The following is a 21191-nucleotide window of genomic DNA, read 5'->3' as shown; positions in this document are numbered from 1 at the left end:
ACAGGCCGATTTCTAACCTGTTGCTAGTACCAAAGATTCTAGAGCCACTACTCCTCCCCACGATGAGAAGCTGTTTCGCCTTCAATGCCCATCATTAGCTTTGGCATTCCGTCATAGGTAATAACCAGAAGAGTACAGCGGTGGATGAGCAACTTGATAGCTCCATGCTTTGACCGGTGAATGAAGACGGTACATCGAAAATAAAGGAGATTGCCCCATCTCGCCAGATATCACCATTGTGTCACAGGTCTGATAAAAGGAGTATCATGGCAACCCGTTATTTCCCTTGGCTCAGACCTGATTCCTATCATCCTCTCCGTAAATATACCAACAGATTTCGGACCCATCACCGCATCAAAGAGCTGCCCACTCCCTCAGATCTTCAGGTAGCTCAGAGAACTTTCCGGGACATAATCAGTGCAGCAGCCGTCGAATACCCGAAATCATAACAAAATTTTCCAGCAAAGGCGACGGGACTAGCAAATGAGCGTGATGAGTTTCGTCGTACGAACCCTGAAGATCCTAGAGTTGGAGAACTTACCCTTGAAGTCAACAGGCTAGTAAGCGAACATAAGGGAAACAAGTGGGTAGACCAACATTGGTACAGTGATAAGTAAATGGTGGGCAACGGTTAAATCGCCCTTCTTTCCGGGAAAGAAGGGTGATAGAACGGTTGTCACTTTTGACGGCGTGACAGTAACTGCCCCCAAAAAGTTGCGCGTGCATTTTAACCGACAGTTCATAAAGCACCCCGAGAGTGATGGTGGCATTTGATGGTGGCACTTGACCTACGAAGGCCTTCGGTACCGTCAACTGTGCCAAGCAGATCGAGAATATAGAGAAGAACACTCTCCTGTCGTGTTTGAAACATTGGATAATCAACTGTTTGTGGGCTTCAGAAACAGGAACTCCAAAACCCCTGGAGTGATATATGGAGTTCCCCACGGCGGGGTGATACCTCTGGAAATGTTTAACCTCTACCTTTCTGAAATTCACATCCTGCAGACGACATAGAGATGCATAACTGACCTAGTGCAGTTCTTCCATCAGAGGAATATGAAAATATTCGCTGCTAAATTCACTGCCACACTGTTCACCACTTGGACGGCTTAAATAAGGATCCTACGGAACATATTAGTCGATGGTCGAATGTTTAACCTCTACCTTTCTGAAATTCACATCCTGCAGACGACATAGAGATGCATAACTGACCTAGTGCAGTTCTTCCATCAGAGGAATATGAAAATATTCGCTGCTAAATCCACTGCCACACTGTTCACCACTTGGACGGCTTAAATAAGGATCCCACGGAACATATTAGTCGATGGTACACTGATTCCGACCACTTACTACCCTAACATTTTGGGTGTAACGTTCGATACCAATGTTTAAGTCGTTCGCGCACGCCACAGTTATTTGCGACGGGGTCATGACACCAGTGGACCATCATCATGGGGAGGCGAAGGTTTTATTGGTGCATCAATTCAACAGGATTATCGCTATGAGCATCCCTGTCGCGATTTAATAGACAGGCTTCCCCCACCCAGGCACATCAGGAGATATCTTTATGATCTAGGGAGAGAGAGAGAGGACCAAAGGTATAAAAGAGAACCTCTAGACCAATCAGTCCAAGTTGCAGAATTTTTGAGTCTAAATACAGATGAACTAGAACATTATAATTGAAACAGTACACGATCGAACACATCCACATTAGGGATATAACCAAAAAAAGACCACGCCAGTACCATGTGCGGATTATTGTTCTGATAACGAAAACGCGTGTTTTAGTTCGATTCGGTGAAAAAAGTTTCCGCACCGACTACGATTACTAAAACCCTTTTGATATTTTTTCTATTAAAACATTTTATTTGTTTTGTTTGAACAAATATTTATAGAAAACAAATAATATTCTCAAAGGCAAAGTCATTAAAACAGTCTGTAACTTTCTCGAATTCGTTGCAAATGACCACATATTCTCTTGGCCGATAGGTACAATAAATACAAACATAAAATTCGCGAGTTTATAAAGAAAAACAAAAAATTGCAATATTGTCATTATATGCTATAAAATGTCACTATTTCGTAACAAATTAGGCCAGAATGGTTTGATATTGATTTTAAATTAGATTAAAACTATAAATAATTTATTACAAAAAGCGTGTATGCCATTATGATAAATAAAATTAAATAATGCATTTGGTGCGGAAACTTTTTTCGCGATAGAGAAAAAATTACGCCGTATTTTATAGAAGCTTTTATGTTCTACATGGCTATGCGGTGGTATTTTTGATATTTGCAAAAATTGCAAAAAAGTTATAACCCTAATCCACATTTTCCAGATGGGGAAAACAGAAACCAGATTGATTATGTTAGATGCCCAATCAATTCGGGAAGGGAACATCGATTCGGACTATTTCAAGGTTCGCACACAGGACTAGAGCTGGATGTCGAGTGCAAACACAACAGATAGCGCAAGCCAGCTCCGCACAATGGCAAAGAATAGTCCACTCTTTTCAAGCTGCTGCAAAATCTTTACTTGGGTACCTAAAAATCCTCACCTATAATTCTATGGTAGATCAAGAGTGTCGAAAGTCTACTGAAGAGAATACAGCGGTATACCCTGGGAACCCTGTGTTTAGAAGGAACACTAAGCGCCAGTGAAAAATATCGGAGAAGTGGAGAGAAGAGGTTTTTATTTTCAGAAGAAAGAACAAGTAAGCGTGAGAAACTCAAGATGTTGAGGAGATAGAAGGAAGTCCGAAAATTTTAACAGAGTGTAAAGTACCAGCCTGAAATGGGGTATGGTGCAGGCACTTTTAAAAGAATAGTTGGTCGAAGGACTTCCAAGTCGTATTTTTTTTAAGAATATGAGCTCGAAGTACCATCCAGTCGTGGGTTTTTAAAGAATATTTGATCGTATGACCATCTCGAAGGATCATCAAGTCATGGATTTTTAAGGAATATTTGCCCGAAGGACAATCAAGTCGTGGATTTTCATATAGAATGTTTGCTCGAAGGACCATCAAGTCGAGAATTTCCTTAAATAATATTTGCTCGAAGGACCATCAAGTGGTAGATTTGTAGAGAATATTAGCTCGAAGGATCTTCAAGCCTGAATTTTTAAAGAATATTTGCTCGAAGGACCATCAAGTCGTGGATTTTTAAAGAAAATTTCCTCGAAGGACTATTAAGTCGTGGATTTTTGAAGAATATTTGATCGTAAGACGATCAAGTCGTCGATTTAAAAACAAAAAATTCTTTAACTCACTATCAAACATTACTGAAAAAATCAAATCGATCGGTTAACTCGAAATCTTTTTATCGCACCATCCCTTAAGAGTGGAACCACTGTGCACGATGCCCCTTGAAGATCTGTCCAAACATTCTCTACCCCTTTTACACACCCCTTACTCTGACATGAAAAAAATTGCAGCAACATTGATCATCAAGTACTAAAAGTACCGTCTGGTTTGTATACAATACCCAGTTGGCTACTCCTATATTTTATGTGGAGTAGGCTTTATGCGAACGTGTACCGGCAATCGGCCAAGAGATCAATTGCAGTTGTTGTAATGGAGGGTACTATCATCACGTTGTTTGGCATTACTACGACTGCCTGCCTGCCTCAGAAGCTCTGTGGATGTTGTAATTTGTGGTCTGTTTAATAAAAAGTTCTACCAACCAACTGTACACCCCGATGAAGGGGTACAACGTGTGAAAGAGTACGGTAAAGTTGGGAATCAACATGACTTGGCATAAGGAAAAGTGCTAAATGAAAAAACAAAGTAAAAAAAGAACTACGAAAAAATATCAACGAACGGTCAAGTAGTGAGCAGCATTCTGCATGGGGTATGTGGCACCCAGCATGTCGATAAGTGCTTTTGGTTGGGGCAAATATATTCAACTCTGTATAGGGCATGTTATGCATTTTTCTGCCTTCGCATTGCTGAGTGTACTACTGCTTGTGTCCTAGGTTCAATTTGTGTTTACATGCAAATTAATTGCCGACAACAATTAAAAATTGTCGACTTTCTGCCATAGACAGACAATTTGCACTAACAAACACACACACATACACGACCATGCATACTTTATGTAATCGAAATTTAGAAGAAAATTATTGAAAGAAAGATTGGGTCGGTTTGGTAATTTTGGGCCATGTAAAGGGAATTGTTTTTGATTTTAGTATATGTAGAGAAAAGGAAGGACCATAAAGATGTGAAGTTTTAAAGAATATTTGGTGGAAGGACCATCACATCATGGATTTTTTAAAAATGTTTGCTCGAAGGACCATCTGTTCGAGGATTTTTTTTAAATATTTGGTAGAATGATCGAAGGACCATCCATTCGTGGATGCATACTTTATGTTATCGTAATTTTTAAGGAAAATATTGAAGGAAAATTCGGGTCGGTTTGGTAATTTAGGACCATGTAAAGGGAATTGTTTTTGATTTTAGTATATGTGGAGAAAAGGAGGGACCATAAAGGCGTGGATCGTGGATTATTTCGAAGATTTTTAAAAAAAATTATTTGGTGGAAGGATCTTCAAGTCGAGAATTTTTTTAAGAATATTTGCTCGAAGAACCATTCATTCGTGGATTTTTAAAGAATATTTGGTCCAAGGACCATCAAGTCGTGAATTTTTAACGAATAGTTGCTCGAAGGACCATGAAGTCGTGCATTTTTAAAAGAATATTTTCTCGAAGGACCATAAAATCGTGGTTTTTTAAAGAATATTTTCCCGAAGGATTATCAAGTCGTGGATTTTTAAAGAATATTTCCTCGAAGGGCCATCAAGTCGTGGACTTTTAAAGAATATTTGCTAGAAAGACCATCAATTCGTGGATTTTTAAAGAATATTTGCTCCTAGGACCATCACGACTTGGATTTTTAAAGAATATTTGCTCAAAGGACCATCAAGTCGTGAGTTTTTAAAGAATAATTAGTTGAAGGACCATCACGTCGTAGATTTTTAAAGAATAATTAGTTGAAGGACCATCACGTCGTAGATTTTTAAAGAATATTTGTTCGAATGACCATCAAGTTGAGTATTTTTAAAGAATAATTGCTCGAAGGGACATCACGTCGTAGATTTTTAAGGAATATTTGCTCAAGAAGTGCATTTTTAAAGAATATTTTTAAAGAATAATTGGCCGAAGGACTAACGCGTCGTGGATTTTTAAAGAATAATTGCTGGAAGGACCATCAAGTCGTGCATTTTTAAAGAATAATATCTCGAAGGACCAATATGTCGTAGATTTTTAAAGAATATTTACTCGAAGGACCAATATGTCGTAGATTTTTAAAGAATATTTACTCGAAGGACCATCAAGTTGAGCATTTTTAAATAATATTTTTAATAAATAATAGCTCGAAGGACCAACAAGTCGTTGAAGCACCATCAAGTCGCTTATTTTTCAAGAATAATTGCTCGAAGGACCATCACGTCGTAGATTTTTTAAGGAATATTTGCTCGAAGGACCATCAAGAAGTAATTTTTTTTAAGAATATTTCCTCGAAGGACCATCACGTGTTTGCTTAGTAAAGTTGGGTACGGATAAGAAAGAGAGATAAGGTCAATAAAGCATTGTAGAATAGTAAACTAAAAAACACGCATTTTATTTGGTGTAAATCATATAGGGAAATAATATAATTTATACAAGGGGTTAAGTTAAACCTTATTCCGCAACAATATGTTCCCACAAACATCTCCAAAGGCACAAGGGAGACGCACAGTGTCACGACCGTGGCCAAAAATGGTAAAAATTAAATAATTCGTTGAACAAATTTATTGATGAGGAGTGATAGAAAACATATTAATTAAGAAGAATCTGAATTTTGGTACTGATACGTGAAGTAGTTTCTGCTATATAAGGATTTAAATCCGACAATTTTAGTTAATACGCATTTTTGTGTTTTTATACCCTATACCACAATGTGGAAAAGGGTATAATAAGTTTGTTTTCCCAAAAATTCATGTAACGCCGCGAAATATTCGTCGTAGACCCCTCATGTGGTATACCAAACTTCATATCTCGACGAGATAAAGCGATTTAGCGATGTGTGTCCGTCCGTCTGTCCGTCCATTAAAAATTGTAATCAAGCTAGAGGCCGCAATTATGGACCGATTGTCACGAAATTTAGTATGGAGGTCGGGTTTGGACCAGAATAGAACTGATTAGTTTTTGGCGATGATCGTGAAATGTTAAAGGGATGAAATGGACCAAAAACAAAATTTTTGCTCGATTTTGTAGCCGCTCTGTAGGTCGCAATAATAGTCCGATCGGCGCGAAATTTTAAACGTAGTTTTGGTTTGAGATGAAGAAGTAGCGTGCAAGTCAACGGTATGATCGGATAATATTTAGCGGGTTAAATTGATCAAAACTTTTGTGTGAAAATTGGTAAAATTTCTAATGCACATCTTATAACTTTATCCCAAGAAGACGCGTTTAGTGGTATAGGGTATCACATGGTCGGCCCCGTCCGACTAAAGTCTGTTCTTACTTGTTTTTTTTCTAAAATTAATAAATTATATTATGCGTTAATATTTAAAATTTAAAAGTAACGGTCGCTGCAAATATGGTTCCTAAGTTCTCTTGGGATGTAATAAACTTGGCTACACTTTTGTTTGCATGTAAATATTATTGAGTATAGTGGGAAAAAATTGTATAAAAGTGTATATCGACATTTTTTGCTGTATCAGTAGTAAAAAGTGAGTACTTCAAATATATAAAGGTCTCAGCTGCAGAGGTTTGCAGACGAATGTGTCATTTCTCTTTTTCAGCGACCACCTCACTGAGAGGATACCCCCTTTTTTAACAAAACGTTTTGTTGTTTTTCGGCTGTAGCGCGAAAACGAATGAACCGATCATCATATATTTTTGTGGGCTTATTAAGTACCTAATAATCTTGCTTTAAAACGAGAGAATTTTAAAAATATCAATTTTTAAAAAAATTGTTTGCAGCGAAAATCAATATTCGATTTTTTACAAAAAATTTAACGTTATTTGACCACTAATCGGTCAAAAAAAAATTTTAGAGGACATTTCTCATATATAAAGACAAGAGTTTGATATATTCAATATGCTCACAGACAATATGAAGACTAAACACCAAATTTCAGTCATATCGGGTGGAAATTGAGGCCACAACACTCAAAATACCGAAAATGAGGAGGCACGGTTCTATGGGGGCTATAGGAAGACGAGGACCTATACCGACATATTTCTGGTGGAAGGTTATAAGTCTCCCAACGGAGACTTAATACCAATTTTCAGCCATTTCGGTGAGATAATCAGGCTTTCAAGGAGAAGATATAATGCCCCCTTCGAAGACTAAATACCAAATTTCATAAATTTCGGTGTAATAATGAGGCCAAAATCTTCAAAATACCGATAATCGGGAGGTACCGTTGTACCTAAGCCCACAATTCTCTGTTGGAATTTTTGATACCTCTGCCGAAGACTAACCACAAAATTTGAATACTTTCGGTTGGTTATTGTGTCTAAAACATTCAAAATACCGAAAATCGGGAGGTACGGTTCTATGGGGGCTATATCAAAACGTGGACCGACCAGTCTAATTTTGTTGTCCTGAAGATTGTAAGTCAATAATAGGTACTTGTACCAAAATTGATGCACCTACGACAACTCCTTCTATTTTTGGCCACAGTTAATATGAACTCGCTACATTGTGAGACGTCTACCTATGTCTCTGATTCATAAACGTTCATCGTAATTATTTTCGTTTCTTTCCATCACCTCTGCTTATTTTGTACTTCTCCATTTTTTTGCATTTTGTTCCCCGCTGTTTTTATTGTTAGCATTACAGCAAATTTTATTGCAAGCGAAAACAACTTAAGAAATTTGAATAATTAAACAAAAAAGACGTATTTTATTCATTCATAGATTTTTCGATTTTGTCTCTTGAGGCTGTTTAGCTAATGGCAGATATTCTCTATTCTATGATCTTTACAATACTGCTGCTGATCATGATGGTCATTTGCATTATTATTGTAGTAGTTGTTGTTGCAGTTGTCTGTTTATTTGCGCCGACATTAACAACTTCATTATCATATCTATTCATAGTCGAACTACGTCAGACAATAACCACGGACCTAACAATCAACTAAGTAGCCCACCAGAGCCCACCACCATGGAACAAAGAGACAAACGAACGATGACGACGGCGCCTATGTTGATGCTTAAATGTTAATGCATATGCAAAGTTCTCTGCACTGTCCCTGCCCACTTCTTGACCACCACTTTTTGTTTCTAAATGAAGTTCGTATCACAGATTCAGTGACCGATTTGACCATTAATAACCGCTTAAATTGAAACAATTTGAAAACACGATATTTAAACATTAAGCATTTGAACCTGAAATTAAGATAACAAACACATGACAACAAAAACAAAAGAATTAACAATAACACACGCTGTACACACACATATACATATATAAATTGGGGTAGTTGAATAATATAAAAGTTCGATAGATTCGTGTGTTAGAGAATTGAAGCTTAGCACATACATATATTCTGCATATCATCACCTGAAATTCCCAAAGACGTAACCCTCAACGTAACCCTTTGAGGGTTACGTCTTTGGGCTTTTCAGTTGACCATATGTAAAATTTAGTGAGGTTTGGGTTGAAGTCTGAAGGTGGAGGATATTTTTGCAACTACAAAAAACCTTATCGGCAAGAGTTTTCTACAAATAGAAAACCTTCTAAAGGCCTTCTATAAGCAGAATACCTCTAAAGGTAAACAGAAATAGTTAAAGATTTCAAAAAGAAACAATACTTCGCACCTTCAAATGTCCCGAGACAACCTCGTCAACACCTTCGCAAAGGAGACTGTTCAGAGTATCTTTGGCAGAGGGCGACAAATTGTGCTCGGGGGGCCCGACCATTGAATCGACTGCAACTACTGGAGACTCCGAAAAAAATCCAGGACCTTCCAGAAGAGAAAATTGGCTGTAGAGGCAGACCCGGAGACGCCCCTTCTTACGCAAAGATAGCCAAAAAAGCATTACATGGACGAGCTGTGTTATGCCGTGATCGACAACTGTAGAAGTTCTGCTAGGGTACACAAAGATCACCATCGTGATACAAAGATACACATCGTGAAGATGGTAATCGACAGATTGTTGGACTACGTCCTGCAAAGGCGTGGACCAATAAAAATATTCAGCAGTGAGCTTAAATGCAATCTCCTGATGTACCACACACACGCGAATCCTGCAGCATAACAACTCCTTGGGAAGGTGGAAAATTGAAGCTGGTGAGTAGGACGAAACCCCTTACCCGACCAAAGTGGCGATGTAGGTCAAGGAGTATGGCAAACTAATGCTCGAGGTCTTTGGAAAACAAAATGAGACTTTGGAACGGAAGTGATGGGAAGTCTTCCACAGGGAAGAGAAAGGGGATGTGACTCTCCTTATAGTGGGAGTTGATGATCTCTCGCTGAGATTACCAAGAGACTCGCTTGTACCAGGACATTACTATGTTGAGGGAAATGAGACAAATGAAGAACTAGCCCCCCTAGTGTTCTGACCTACACGTGGAATACTGCGTTAAGGCACTGCTTAGCTTTTTCCACGACAAACTCAATGAGTTCTACTTTGAAAAACCCGTAAAGATCTGGCAGGATTGACCTGGGTGCAAGGTATAGAAGTCAATCTGACCAACAATCTCAGGACGTTGCACTACGTCGCTTCTTTCACTTCGCAAATCAGAGTACAGAATTGTACTATGGATCTATGGTAAGTATGTTTGAATATATATGGTAAGTAAGTTTGAAGATAACAACATTGAGTAGTGCAGGTTATGTGTTGAGCACCCTCTAAAGTCATCAGTAGGTGGTACAAAACATCCTAAATTTGTTTTTTTTTTACTCTCAGCCCAATGTTAGTTTGGACGAAATCCATTTCAGACAATTTCGAGTCGAATTAGACCCGCCTGTCTGTCTGGCTAGTGCGCACGATAATTCTCTAACGGAGTTCTAAACTTTTCGCTAAAATGGTGCGCTAGGTAACTCTCGAGCTTTGTACATCGTAAAAATTCTTTCAATTCAATTCTTTGTTAAAAATTCTTTGTACGGTGACCTCCCAGATGGTCTACTCGTATATCGGACAACATCTTCGAATTCCTCGCTCACAAAATTTCAACATTGTGATCCTGTTTTCAGTGATATTATTTTTTTCAATAGCTCTAAATCATACGGTGACCAACTGGTGCGCGACATAAATAAGAAGGGAGTGAATCTGAAAATAAGATGCACATTGAAAATGGACTATGTTGGCCTATTCCTTCAGGTACATACTTCGAAAAAGTTCGACATTTATAAAATCAAATTTATTAGCATAAGATAAGCATTTATTCGGAACATCCGGAATCATTTAGATAAATACACAAAAGTCTCGATATCGGGATATAGCCAGTATTCGATCGGTCCATAGATATCTCAATTGAAACAGGGGTATATCTCCGTAGGCAAAGCTGAGGGTATAGCTCTGTCGGCAAAGCCAATTGCTTCTTTAATACCCTCCACCATAATATGGAGGGTACAATTAAATTTATAATATTCGTCGGTGACCCTATAAAGTACATATATCCCCGATCAGCAAAAAATTCTAAGTCGATATAACCATGTTCGTCGTTTCTTCTGTACGTCCGTCTGTCTGTTGAAATCTAGATACAAGTTCATACATCCTGAGAAAATAGCCTGAAAGTTGCAAAGTTAAGTTCGAAGATAAGCCTTAATTAGTTTCAATTCGAAGATGGTCGACACCGGTAAAAATTTCACTAAAATGTTATGCACAATATCTCTTGAACGGGGCAACCAATTTGGTCCAAACTTTGGATCTCCCAATATTTTCTCCAAATTTTAGTTTAACTTCTAAAATGGCACATATCGGTTCTCTCCTTAGGGTACCTCCCCCACAAAGGTTCAACATTTGTGTCTAACTGCAGTTTTGGGTCTGTTCGAAGATCCGTTGGAAATGTATCCTCTGAAATGATTAGTGGGCGCGATATATATCGAAAAGATACATATGTCTTCCAAAATAGGATCCACTTCCATAATGGACCAAGTCGGTCCATTCCTTTAAGTACCTCCTCCGCAACACTTTTGAACTTTAATCCTAATCCATATTTTTGTCGGCAAGTTCAAATGTCCACAAATGGCCAAGAAATTCTGAAAAGACCCTAAATACATTCGACCTGTTCGTAGATGAAAGTTTAAATTCACATAGGCTGAGAGTATATCTCTGTCGGCAAGATCGACTGATACTTTTTATGCCCTCAGCCTTTAGGCTAAGGAGGGTATATGAAGAAAAGACAAAATTTTTTAGTTTTCCATAAAAAAAAAATTAATTTTTTTTAAGCTACATGAAAGATTTTTGGTGCATAGATTGGGAAAAAAATGCCATTTTTAAATCTGTTCGTGATACTAATTTTGGTTGTTGCGCGCAAAAGTGGCGGTTTCAATTCTGATAAAAAGAAAAAATCTTTAAAAGACTCTAATCATTATATTGAGAAACTCTCTTAATTAGGGGCTCCCTACATACTATATGTTTACTAAGGTCCCATAACTTTAGTGAAAAAGTTGTGCATATAAAAAATATGTACGTAATCTATACATCGCGAAGATTCAAATGAAACCAAAACTATACAAATCCGTTTAGTGGTTTTCAAATTATAGCGAAAACAAAAAAATATATTGAGGAAATTTATAAAATTTTTGTAAGAGAAAATATTTATTAAAATTTATTTTGTGAGTTAGTTGAACAAAATGTAAGAAAAATAGGTCGGAGTTTTTCTTCTATTTTAGTTAAATTTCACGCAATAAATCACATTTTTTATTCTAATCACTTCTTGAAAACAAGCTAACATCTAGCAGAAGATATGGATATCTTTCAAATAAATGTTGGGTTCCTTTAAATGGGGTATAATCTTGAAATAAAATTGTATCGGGTAATTTGTACACATTTGCCAGGATTTACTTTGGCCGCTAAGATGTAGCATCGTCTGCAGTTTAGTGTGCAACAAACTGTATAACGCTTATATTTTGCACAAAGTGCACACACTTTTTATGCGCATCCGATTTCACTATCCACCGTGAAAAAATACATCGATCTAAACATATTTCCATAAAATCCATCAAGAACCGTGGATGTAGCATCACACAGTATTTTTTGGATAAATCGGATACAGCTCCCACGCCACTAAATTTTTCAAACCGCTGTTTTCGCACAAACGCGAGTGATGATTCACTTTCTTCATTGAAATGGAAACGATCCATATAAAACGCGAATTAGTCAGCAATATTTTGAAAAACATTTTTCGCAAATTTTTCAATTTTTGCAGTAGCAATTTCCGCCGTTCTAGTAGATGGATTTTTATGATCTGTGATTCATATGATCCGGATCGTCGAAAAACTAAAATATCGCGGGGTACCAGCACACTCAAGACGATATTGTAAATAATGTACCCAAAAAATAGGTTTTTTAGAAAAAATATCACACTAAATTTTGGCCTTTGGCAGTAGGTCACTCCGCTGCTGTGTGGGCTACATACTCAATATACATATCAGATTATGCGAAATCGCGAGTTCTTTAATCCTATAATTGGTTTTTCGAAATATCCGAATGCGCGTCCCAGTTACATAAAAAATACAAAAAACACCTAAAATCCGGCTTCAAAATGTCAGCATCCATAAAAGGTGGATGCAGTGGAAATTTTGGAAAGTGATACATTAGAAGTGTAATCTTCATTTTGTATTCTCCTACTTTTACTTTGGACAGATGTCCGTCATTTGAATGGTTTAATCAGAAATCGAATAGCAATGTAAAAACCCTGTTTAGCTTCAACGTGTTTTTACCTATGTTTTTTTCCTTTACGCGGTCGTAACTACCACGTAAATTAAATTTTTTTGCTAAATTTTTGAGCTTTGTACAAAAACATTTAAAATAATCCAGCAATAGTCATAGTTACTGGTAAACTACAATAGTTCGCGTATTATAATAGGGCAAACCTTGGCTTCATGGAAACTAAAAAATTTTGACTTTTCCTCATATATACTTTGATACGATGAAAATGTGCCTCATCGAAATAATGATTTTAGACCCCAAGTATGTTTGGACAAAATGTGTTTCAGACAATTTGGAGTCGATCTAGCCATGTCCGTCCGTCAGTCTGTCTGTCCTGCTGGCTGGAGCGCCCGATAACTCTCGAACGGATGAACCGATTCGGTTCAAATTTTGGCTTTCGTAATATTTTGCTCAAACTTAGTTTAAGTTCGAAGATGAGCTACATCGGTCCACTCCTTCCGATACCTCCCCCACAAAAGTTCGAAAATGTTCGGAAAGTTTGTGCGAACGATAACTCTTGAAGGGAGTGACCGATTTGGTCCATACTATGTATAGCGTAAACTTTCTACCAGAGTAATATGAGGTTCCAATATGGTCTCAATAGGTCCACTCCTTCGGGTACCTCCCACACAAAATTTCGGAAAAGTTCAGTTTAGGGCCATCTCTCGAATCGCTTTGATTTTTGTTTTAGCAACTTGTATTCACTGCCCTCCATACGACGGTACAAGTTTCATCAGGGGCAAGTCCAACTTCCTGAGAAAATAGCATGAAAGTTGCAAAAAAACACCTATGACACCGTGTTAGGTGGTTGGAGCGCAAGATAACTCTCGAACGGATCTGCCGATTCGGTCCAAAATATGGCCTTAGTAATATTTTGTCCAAACATAGTTTAAGTTTGCAGATAAGCCATATCGGTCCACTCCTTCAGGTACCTTCCCCACAAATGTTCAAAAATGTTCGGAAAATTTGTTCGTACGGTAACTCTTGAAAGGAGTGGCCGAATTGGTCTATACTTTACACATCCTGATATATCTACCAGATATAGATCAGGTTCAAATATGGACTATGCTTGTCCACTCCACCCGGTACCTCCCACACAAAATTTCGGATAAGTTCACTTTAAGACCTAATATCGACTAACTTTGATTTTTGTTGAAGCAACTTGCATTCGCTGCCTCAATTACGATATTAAAAGTTTTTTTAGGGGCAAGTCCATACTTCTTGAGCAAACAGCCCGAAGAGTGTAAAAACCTCCTATGACACCATATGTTGTGACTGGAGATCCACATCCATAACGGCCAATGTCGATCCATTCCTGTTTGTATCCCCTCCGCAAAACTTTTGATCTTTAATCCTAATCAACATTTTTGTCGGTTCAAACGCCCAATTTTTTTAAAACCCCCTAAATACATACGTATTTTGGGGAAAAAAATTGCTTCAATATACACATGCTGAGGGTATACCTCTGTCGGCAAAGTCGACTGATACTTTTTTACTTGTAGAAGAAACATTTATGTATATGGATACATAGATGGTCAGTCTGTCCATTATAAAATAAGGAAAATAACACATAACGTTTCCAGTAATGAAGGTGTAAGAGAGTAAGTATGGATGTGATTTATCTCCGGTAGGTTATCATGTATATCAATTTATGTATGTATGACCGAACTTCTATAAAAGAAATTCCGTGAAAAACTACTGTCCAGGGGTAGTAATTTAGGGTATCACATGGTCGGCCCATTCCGACTGTAACCCACCCTTACTTGTTTTTTACTATTTGATCCTAACATTTTATGGCGATCAGTTATTGTTAACACGGGCCAAAGGTGAATTTTCACGAAAATTCCCTAAAGGCCGCAAATATGGTCCAATCCATGAAAAACTTTATCAGTTTACTGTTATGGCAAAAAAAAAAACGAATTCTCCAAAAATTATCAAAATCGGATGGGATTTTAATATAGCTATATAGGACCCAAAATACCCAAAGTTGGCCAAATATGCATATTGGAGCTATATCAAAATCCGATCAGATTTGTAAAAACATTTTGTAAGATTCGTTTTTAGTGGTGGAAGTTATAAAAGTTCGGCCCGGTCGAACATAATGCCGTTCTTACTTGTTTATTTGTTAAACATAATACCTCCTAAAGGTGTTCTACAGACAAACATCCGCTAAAGGTTGTCTATGTACTGAAGACCTTAAAAAAGATCGTTGGATCTTTGAAAATAGGAGAACTTCTAAGAAGAAGATTTTAAATGTCTTCTGTAAACATAAGACCTTAATTGTATTGTTTTTTTATATATAAAATACTTCTTATGAGGTTTCTGAAAATATGAAACGTCTTCAGGGCTTTCTATTGAAAGATGTCTTATTGAGGCCCTTTTATATCTATAGAATTTGTTAAGGTTCTACTGTAAAGGTTCTACTTTAAAGCTTTCTATGTATCTAAGACCTTTAAGCGGTAAGAATATCCCTAACTACGCCTACGAGGGTCACTAAATAACCTTCGGGCCTAGGCAACACGCAGTGTCGCCAGGCGTCATTTGACATTTTATTTGTAAATTTTGACAGTTTTTAGCCAAAGGGTACTCAGGACAGTTTGACATACGACCATGTGTTGGGTTGTTTACTGTGGCTTGTTTGAGACACCTCCAAAACATGGTTTTTGAACGTTTTTACAGTATCTTCTGGCGATTGCTGCTATTTTCGGGTTCATACGCATAGTTCCATGATTCGTCATCTGGATCCATCCTTTAAACGTCATTTGAAGCGCCGCGACCGCATTTTTTTTCGAAATTTTGTGCACCGATCAACAGGGTATCCATTGAGGAAAACCCTATTTATACGCCAAGTGTTCATGCAATATCAAATGTTAGTTTGTGGAATAAATACCCAAGGATGCCTCTATCTCACGGTATGCAGCACTGCGTTCTTGCATTATCCGTTCACACACGGCTTAATTTTTTCTGGCACAACGTCCGTTTTGGACGACCCTCACGAACTTCGTTTTTTGGCCAGTGTCAGCTTTGATTGAATTCATTAAACCAGTTTTTCATAGTGCTGTAGGATGGTCCTTTATCGACATACAAAGATGTAATTTGATCGATTATTCACGTCGGAAATTGTGAAAAATTAAAAAACGAAAATGTTCACAAGTAAATTCCATTTTTTGCAAAGTGATTTTTTCAAGTCACTGTAAACAACACATGGTCGTATGTGAAACTGTCCTGAGTACGCTTAGTCTAAAAACTATCAAACTTTCCCAAAAAAGTCAAATAACGCTTGGCGACACTGCGTGTTGGCTAGGCCAGAAAGTTTTTTTAGTGACCCTCGTGTGTCTAGACAAAAATAAAGAAACTTTTCTAATTGCTTGCGTGTTATTTGGCAATCGGATTAAATTTCTTTCAAAGTCTAACAACAAACAATGTTTCTTCTTTATTTTATAATTATTCATCTTCAGTTTGTTGTCGGCCAGTTAGCCACTAGCTAGCCAGATAACCACCATTGGTCAGGTAAATTTTTAAACTTAACATTATAACGCAATTTTTTGTGTGGATGAGTTGGCGCTTCCCTTCTCTGCCGACACGATTAGGTGAATTGTTTATAAATCTAAACATAAAAGAATATCTAAAACAACAACAGCAACAATAACAACATGATAATAATTTATTTATTATTTTAATAAATGTACGTCAAGTTGTTACGTTCGTTCGGCCGGTGTGTTATGGTCAGTGAGGAGGATGATAGTGTGGTAGTTAGTTGCCGCTGCTGTTGCTGTTTTCATTTTTATTTTCGCATCGATTAAAATTAGACAACTGCTAATGGGGATGTTGATGTGATTTTTATTAGTTTAAGTTGTCCACCCCTTTGGGTCCGGATGGCACCATCAAAAGCTGGCACCATACCTACATTCGCTTGTGTACGTATAAATGTATGTATGGATGTACAATCCAAAAAGCAGAGAAAAAGGTACGAATAAGTTATGCTAGTCAGTTTTTTTTTGGCCTTAAGCAAAATTTCAAATTAACTGCTACAACGACGATGTGCCTGGTCTGCATGAGACATGAAATTCATTCATTCAAAGAGTGGAGTGATCGTTGGCTAATATTTGGTAGTTAGCAACCTATCTGCGATACCGGGTGGGGGTTATGACTCAAAATGCCTTTGGGCAATTTAATTTTTGTGCGGGGAAATTTAAAAACTAATTTACAGTTTTTTCTTTTTTTGCATTTTTTATTAATTCGATTTTATTTGTTTTTGTTTTGAGAGAGTTGCCAGAGATTTGTTTGCTTTGTTTCATAAATTATTACAACGTATTTGAATATTGTTTCTGGTTTCTTATCTCCAGACTAAACTTGTTATTGTTGTGCTTGTTTAAATATCAATTAGAATAGTCAATAAATTAATTAACCCAATAATAGTAATAATAATAAAGATTTATTAATTTTATATTCTCTGTTCTGGTCACTTGTTTGTTTGCCCGCTCATAATCACAAAATTTGCATAGGTTTCGCTTTAATTTGAACTTTAATATTCCGTTATTTCTTAGACTTAGACTAGTGTAGTGCACAGTGTTTCAAATAAGACATAATTTTTGGGCATACTTTAGAATTCAGTTCTGCAATCTTTAAAATCCGTTGAAAGGTGTCCAAGTCTGTGCTTTTTGTTTTGTTTCAGATTTATTTTTAAAATACTTTAACCAGTTGTGCATGCAGGATATGCATGCAGGCAGTATGTTAAGCTATATTTTCCTAAATAATATACATACGTATGCGTTCGATATTTGCGCAGAAGGCTTGGCTTTTGAAGTTCGATACCTGAAATTAAGAAAAGGAGAAATTGTATTATTTACGATGAAATGAAGAATAAGAATGGTTTTCCTGTAACAAATCTGGAATTTAAACTGGCGACAGTACCATAGATAAGGGGCCAAAACGGCTACTTTTGTTTGTAGTTAACGTCACTTTAATTGCAACCCATTTTCTTTAATTCTTTCGGACCATAATCAATAATAACAAGTGAGAAAAGCGTTATGTTCGGTCGGGCCGAACTTTTTATACCCTCCACCACAAATTTCAGCCATTTCGGTGGATTAATGTGGGCACAACCTTCAAAATACCGAAAATCGGAAGATACAGTTCTATGGGGGCTATATGATGGCGCGGACCTCTACCTACAAATTTCTGGGGGGAAGTTTTATATCCCCAACGAAGACTAAATACCAAATTTCAGCCATATCGGTGTGATAGTGAGGCCAAAACCTTCAAAATACCGAAAATCGGGAGATATCGTCCTATGGGGGCTATATCAAAACGTGGACCTATATAAACATGTTATGGTCGAAATGTTTCTTAGCCTCTGGAAACACAAAATCCAAAGTTGCAACCGATTCTGTTGTCAAATGGGACTAATACAATCAAAATATATTAAAATGACGCGTACTTTATATGGGGCGTCATATGGGGGCTATACCAAAACGTGGACCTATATAAACCAACTTTGTTAGGAATGTTTTTTGGCCTCTGGAGACACAAAATACCAAATTACAACCATTTCGGTGGTAAAATGGAACAAATATCTTAAAAATTCCTTAAAACGACGACGCGTCATGCGTCATTTTGTATGGGGGCTATACGAAAGCGTGGACCTACATAGCCCACTTTCAATACCAAAAGTCCTACGTACAAATAATAGAATTTCCCAAAATTTTATCCACCTACGTCAATCCGTTCGGACGCTAGAGTGATTTACACAGACGGACAGACAGACGGACAGACGGACGGACATGGCTATATCGATGTAGAATTGCACGCTGATCAAGAATATATATAGTTTGTGGGGTCTACAATTATTATTTCGAGTAGTTACAAACGTAGTGACACCATCCTATGGTGGAGGGTATAAAAATACGACAGAAAAATCCTTTTTTTGTACAACAGACATTTACTAATTTGTAGCAAGAGACCAGTTTTAAATAATCTCAACGGACGACACTGCGGTGGAACAGAAATTATATCATAACAAAAATATGGACTAGGATAAAAGCTCAAAGCTTCGAGAGTTGCTATGTGCTCCAGCCACTACACATGGCGCCATAGGGATTTTTTTACACTTTTCGGGCTGTTTTCTCAAGAAGTATGGACTTGCCCCTGATAAAGATTTTACCGCAGTAATGGAGACAGCGAATGCAAGTTGCTTCAACAAAAATCAAAGTGATTCGAGAGCAGGTATTAAAGTGAATTTATCCGAAATTTTGTGTGGGAGGTCCCCGAAGGAGTGGACAAATACAGTCCATATTCGGACAAGAGCTATATCTGTTAGATATATTACGATGTGTAAAGTATAGACCAAATCGGTCACTCCCTTTAAGAGTTATAGTGCGCACAATTTTTCCGAACATTTTTGAACTTTTGTGGGGGAGGTACCTAAAGGTGTGGAACGAAATGGCTTATCTTGAACTTAAACTATATTTCCACAAAATAGTACGAAGGCCAAATTATGGACCGAATCGGCAGATCCTTTCGAGAGTTATCTTGAGCTTCAACAACTACACACGGCGTCACATGGGTTTTTTGTAAATTTCAGGCTATATAGACCTGCCCCTGATGAAACTTGTACCATCGTATGGGGGGGAAGTGAATACAAGTTGCTTCAACAAAAAACGAATCGATTCAAGAACAGGTCCTAAACTGAACTTCTCCGAAATTTTGTGTGGGAGGTACACGAAGGAGTGAACCGATTGAGCCCATATTGGAACCTCATCTAAGTCTAGTACAAATTTCACGATGTGCAAAGTATGGACCAAATCGGTTACTCCCTTCAAGAGTAATCGGGCGCACAAATTTTCCGAACATTTTCAAACTTTTGTGGGGGAGGTACCGGAAGAAGTGGACCAATATAACCCATCTTCGAACTTAAACTAAGTTTGGACGAATTATTGTGAAAGCCAAATTTTGGACCGACTCGGTTGATCCGTTCGAGAGTTATCGTGCGCTCCAGGCAGCCAAACAGACAGACAAACGGACGGACATTGCTAAATCGACTCCATATTGTCTAAAACATATTTCGTCCAAACATACTTGGACTCTAAAACCGATATTTCGATGAAGCACATTTTGCCCGTATGAAAGTGTATACATATAGCACGTTAGCATAAATGCCGTTATAAAATCAAAACCCGAAGTGACCCAAAGAAACCAAAGGTATTTTCGTCTTCTATGGACTCCCACAAAACCGAAATCCTGCAAAAAAATTTTGTCCACTTTTGTATCACAGTGTAATTGGTGTACAAATAACATTTTTTTTTTTTTTGAGATAGATCTTCTTATCAAAATCAGCCCTCGTTGTCAAAAATGGTTCAATTGAAAACATAATAAGTAGACAGCGGAATTTTATGCAACCCCTATTTTTGGTCCGATTCATGTCAAATTTTGGGACTGGGCATATTTTTGGCTTCTGATTAAATTGCAATAAAAACATATGACATATGCAAAATTTATGCATTTTGCATATTTTCGTATGCAACAAATATTTCAATAATAGGTACAAAAATGTTTGTGTGTACAATTTTTCTGTTTAAAATCCTCTTCAGACAAGTCAATAAAATAGAGAAATATATAACCACAGCTAGAACCACCAAAATACCGAAAACCTGGAGGTATCGTTCTATGGGGGCTATATGAAGGCCTGAACCTACACCGACAAATTTTAGGTGTAGAGTTTTATACCCGCAAGGAAGACTTAATACCATATTTCAGCCATTTCGGAGGAATATTGAGGCCACAACCTTCATAATACCAGAAATCCGGAGGTACCATTCTATGGGGGCTATATGAAATTTCAGGCGGAAAGTTTTATACCCGCAAGGATGACTTAATACAAAATTTCAGCCATTTCGGTGAGATATTTAGACCACAAATCCTTGTATATATTTTTGGATATGTTTTTGCATGGGCTTATTTTATGCAAATATGTAAAAATATGTCATAATATGCACGATATGTAAAATATGCACAAATTTCTGGGCCTAATTCGTTTTGTTTTGTGATAAAACGAGTTTCTGTCTACTCGGATTTTCTCTACGACCATCCTAACCATATATGCATTTGCATAGGATTCCGCTGTCTAATAATAAGGCAAAATAATACAAAACTTTTTTAATTCGAAGTTAGTGTTTGATATCTGGATATGTACTTTAAAGAAGAAGAAAAGAGGTTATGTTCGGGCCGAACTTAACCCCTTCACCACAAACACTGTATAAACACTGTATATTTCCATTCGTCATATTGGCGAATGCAATCCCTGTATTCAAACGTGGATCT

General features: G+C 37.3%; 1 protein-coding gene across 12 annotated transcripts in view; it reads right to left on the bottom strand.

Annotated features, from left to right (window-relative positions):
* sog (chordin short gastrulation) overlaps nt 1-21191 on the bottom strand; it is a 190755-nt gene that overhangs the window by 93648 nt on the left and 75916 nt on the right. For 9 of the 12 annotated variants that reach the window (XM_073973283.1, XM_073973284.1, XM_073973280.1 and 6 more), the window contains one exon: nt 17639-17687. The exons of 2 other annotated variants lie outside the window; for them this stretch is intronic. The gene's annotated coding sequence lies outside the window, so the exon portion shown is untranslated. Of the gene's footprint in view, nt 1-17638; nt 17751-21191 lie in introns of all 12 variants that reach the window. One more of the 12 variants, XM_073973281.1, reaches the window with a different exon arrangement.

Source organism: Musca autumnalis, unplaced genomic scaffold, assembly GCF_047663935.1.
Source record: "Musca autumnalis isolate F117 unplaced genomic scaffold, ASM4766393v1 scaffold_3, whole genome shotgun sequence".
NCBI lineage: Eukaryota > Metazoa > Arthropoda > Insecta > Diptera > Muscidae > Musca > Musca autumnalis.
Note: the sequence above shows the minus strand (reverse complement) of the source record. Positions and strands in the feature narration are given on the sequence as shown.